The following is a 4,703-nucleotide window of genomic DNA, read 5'->3' as shown; positions in this document are numbered from 1 at the left end:
TAAAAGAAATGCAGAAGTGAGACTAAAAAGTACTGAATCAATAGAAATAGGGGCATCAATATAAAAATGTCATCCTTATTTCTCTTTCAACTAATTCTCTCTTGCCTTTTTTTTTATTATTTAAAACCAACCATACCCTATAGAAGTTTGAGAGTATATTTGCTCTGAAACCGCAAACCTGTAAATGGAGAATGAGTTGTAATAATTGGAATGAAGATGAGTGAAACAATCGTCTTGCTATTATGGATAGTACGTATCAAGATATATCAACGTGAATCGTAAAGTTAACATATAAGTTTATTAACTAAATACTTTTTGGTAGTTGGTTTTAATTATTGACAGAAAATTAACATTCTTGGATTTGATATAGTCTCCATAAATCTAGTATATCAAGATATACTAACACGAATATACAATGAGATGTTGTGGCGATTCAATGTCGGCTCGCATTCAAGAAGAGAAAGAGTGATTAATGATGATAGAAAATTATTATAGAATCTCACAAACCGTAGAGCTATGGTGCAACATGTGTGGGAAGGAAATCACAAACATAATAGAAAAAACTCAACAACATAAATTTTCTTAAATATCACATGCAACGAAAATCAATAAGAAAATACATCAAACAACACAGTATAAAAAATTTCCGTTAACTAGGAGTAAAAAATCACGGGACTCATATGCCACTTAAAATCTCCACTATAATCAATAACGAGTACAAATAAGGTTCTCTCACATTAGTTAGAGGTGTACATCAACATCATCAAGATTTACAATCAATCTTGGAATACAACAAATATCAAAAGAGACAAAATAATTCAAAAAAACACCAAAAAGTTCTGACCTCAAAGATGAACTCGACAAATCAACTTAGAAAGCTTGGAATCCAATTACCACCGTTCAAAATGCGCTCTTATAAGTCATGAATGTTGTGTCAAAACTTCAGGACGATCCAACCGTTGGATTTTATGCAAGCTTCGATTTCGTGGGACTGAGTACTTGGAGCTGCGGGATTTTGATGTCATTGCAAATTTTCTTAACCTTAACAACTCTTTTGACGTTTCCACGAAGACTATAAACTCGACTTCGATAGTAGAGAGTGCGACACACTTTTTTAGTTGTGATTGTCAAGCCACGACTTCCCCGACAAAAGTCACCATATATCCTGAAGTAGATTTTCAGTCATCCAAGCTTCTGGCCAAATCCGAATCTGTATATCCAACCATTATAGGCCTCTTGCATCCCAAAGTTAGTCTCAAATTTGAAGTGCCACACAAATATCTCATCACCCACTTCACGGTCTCTCGATGATCTTTTCCCAGATTTGAGAGATAACGACTCACCATTCCCATGACATGAACAATATCAATTCTTGTACAAACTATGACATACATCAAACTACCAACGGCCACAAGTACAGAATGTTCTTCATACTGAACTTTTCTTCATTCGTAGATGGACATAATTTATTACTAAGCTTGAAATGAGCAGCAAGTGGAATGCTCACCGCTTTAGCCTGATCCATACTAAAACACCGAAGGACTTTTTCCACATACTTTTCCTATGACAAGTACAACTTCTTCTCATTTCGATCTCGAACCATTTTAATACCAAGTATTTTCTGAGCCTCTCCTAAATTCTTCATAACAAAAGATTCACTCAAAATATTCTTCAACTATTTAATTCTTGAAACATTCTTTCCAACAATTAGCATATCATCCACATAAAGCAAGAGAATATTGAAATCACCTTCGGAGAAATTCCAGAAAACACACAATGATCGACCTTGGTCATCTTGTACCCATGTTTAATCATCATCGAGTTTAACTTTTGATACCATTGGCGAGGTGCTTATTTCAAACCAAAAGACTTTTTACCAATTTTTAAACATAGTCTTCTTTTCCCTTTTTTAGGAATCCATCCGGTTGGTCCATGTAAATTTCTTCATGTAGATCACCGTGAAGGAAAGTCGTCTTCACCTCCATTTGTTATACTTCCAAGTCGTCTTCGAATAAATTGCATCTTCACAACTGGAGCAAAAATCTCGCCAAAATCAACACCTTCCCGTTGTTTAAAACCTTTTACCACCAAACGAGATTTGAATCTTCTTTGAGAAATACACTCATCTTGCTTAACCCAATAAACCCATCTATTCTTCAATCCTTTCTTACCCTTTGGCAACTTCACTAACTCAAAGGTATTGTTCTCACAAAGTGATTAAATTTCATCATCCATGGAATCCATCAACTCCTTTTTGTTCTCATCCTCCAAAACTTCTTTAAATTTTCGGGTTCTCCACCATCGATAAGAAAAACATACTCGTTCGAGGGGTATCGAACAAAAGGCCTTTTATCACGAATATACCGCCTCAACTCATTAGAAGTGATCGATTTCTCATCACTTTCAACCTCTTGATCCTCTTCATTTTCCACAATGTCTTCCGTAGCACCTACATCAACAATATCATTAGGATTTAAAACATTATCATTATTCAAATTCACACCTTAATTTTCAATTGGAACATCTTCGAAAGTGATAGTGGTAGGAGCAATAGTAGTTGAATATGTATCAACCATTTCTTCATCTTCAAAAATCGGATCTTTATTCTCAACTTTGTCGATGTCCTCAATGGTATAATCCTCCATGAATACGACATCACGACTAGGAACAAGCTTTTGTTGAACTGGATAAAAAATCGATACCCAAACTCATCAAGTCCATACCCAACAAACACACATTTCTTTAACTTCTCATATAATTTTGATCTCTCATGCTTCGAAATATACACATAAGTCATGCACCCAAACACCCGAAGATGGTCGTAGGAAACATCTTTACCACTCCAAACATCATTTGGAACATCAAACTTCAACGGAACACATGGAGTGAGGTTTAAAAGATGCACAACCATGCCCAATGCTTCTCCCCAAAATTATTTCGGAAGCTATAATTGAAAAAGTAAACATCTCACCCTTTCCACCAAAGTTCTATTCATTCTTTCGGCTAAACCATTCAATTGTGGTGTCTTTGGAGGAGACTTTTGATGACATATACCTTGATCTTGACAATATGTTAGAACAAGAAATGTTCTGATCAATATTCTTAGTTTTGATGATAACATTAAGTATGAATTTTGTATAAGACAATGTGGTACTCTAATCCTTTACGTTTTCCATTTCAGGAAAAGTATAAAAGAGTATGCACAAATCAGCATTCAGAAATACTGACCCAGAAGTTCTGGATGACTTCATCAGAACATGGTCTGGCAAGACATCAGAAGATGGTCCTGCAGAATCATAACATGAACTGATGGTATCACGCTCAAAGCACTTCAAAGTCTAAAGACAGAAGTTGCATCTGCACCAAAGCTGGAGACTCTGAAATTCAAACGTCTATTCAACACATTCTGAGTCCAGAAGAAAGTACAAGATGAAAAGGCTATAACGTCAAATCTCTGACTGACAAAAAGAACGTTAGAAGCTACAAAAGGCAAAGTCAGTAAAAGCAGCAAAAGCATGGCTCGAGGTAGTTGACAAAAGTGTGAAACATTAAATGCAACGTTGTACTATTCACGCAAAGCATTAAATGCTCCCAACGGTCATTTCCTCTCAAGCGCCTATATATAGAAGTTCCATTCAGAAGCAGCATACAACACTTGCTCAAACTTACAGAAACGCTGTCAAACTGAAAAGCAAAAAGAACTTCATCTTCAACCTCACATCTTTTTAATATCTTAGTGAGTGTTAAGAATTAGAACTTAAGAGAAATATCACTTTGTGATTACAACTTTATTAGAAGCAAGTTATACTCTTGTAAACATTTATTTTACATTGATTGTAAAAGGATTTCCTAGAGTGATCAAGTTGTGATATGTAGACTCTAGAAGACTTAGAGGGTATCTAAGTGGATAACCATTGTAATCAGTTGGATTAGTGGATTAAATCCTCAGTTGAGGTAAATCACCTTGTCAGGGGTGGACTGGAGTAGTTTAGTTAACAATGAACCAGGATAAAAATAATTGTGTTCTTTATTTTTATCTACCATTTTGAGAAGTTACACTTATTCAATCCCCCATTTCTAAGTGTTTTTCACTCCTTCACAGTACTTGTCGAAAGGTCATATATACTCTCTCCCGTTATTCGTTCGGATACACTTGAGCTTTTTCCCCATTTCTCTTTCAACCGATGCTTGATGACTTGAAGGTATCTAACACATGATCTTTCGTCTTCAATGTATAATCCCATGTTTTCCAAGAACAATCATCAATGAAAGTTACAAAGGAATATGCACCATCAAAGTTACAAAGGAATATTACCTCTTAGGTTCAAATGACATAAAGGAAACTCGCCTTTGCTTACTTGCCAAAAAAATGTGAACACTTTCACAACTTTGCATCGAAAATACCATACAACACATTCTTCTTAGCCAAAATACTCAAACCTTTTTCATTCATATGACCCAAATTCTTGTGCCATAATTTGGATGATCTATCATTATCACAAGTGTTGACGTAGCACTTTGAAACCCCAAGTTGACCAACATATAAGTTCAAATTCCTTTTTCCTTTAGAAATCACCATTAAACCTTTCTTTAACTTCCATTCATTGCCCGGAAAAGAATTATCATATCCTTCATTATCCAACTTTCCAACGAAAAAAATATTGAATCGAAGTTCTGAAATATGTTTCACACCTTTGAGAACC

This window comes from Vicia villosa, linkage group LG1 (genome assembly GCF_029867415.1).
Source record: "Vicia villosa cultivar HV-30 ecotype Madison, WI linkage group LG1, Vvil1.0, whole genome shotgun sequence".
Classification (NCBI taxonomy): domain Eukaryota; kingdom Viridiplantae; phylum Streptophyta; class Magnoliopsida; order Fabales; family Fabaceae; genus Vicia; species Vicia villosa.
This window is presented reverse-complemented; position numbering follows the sequence as displayed.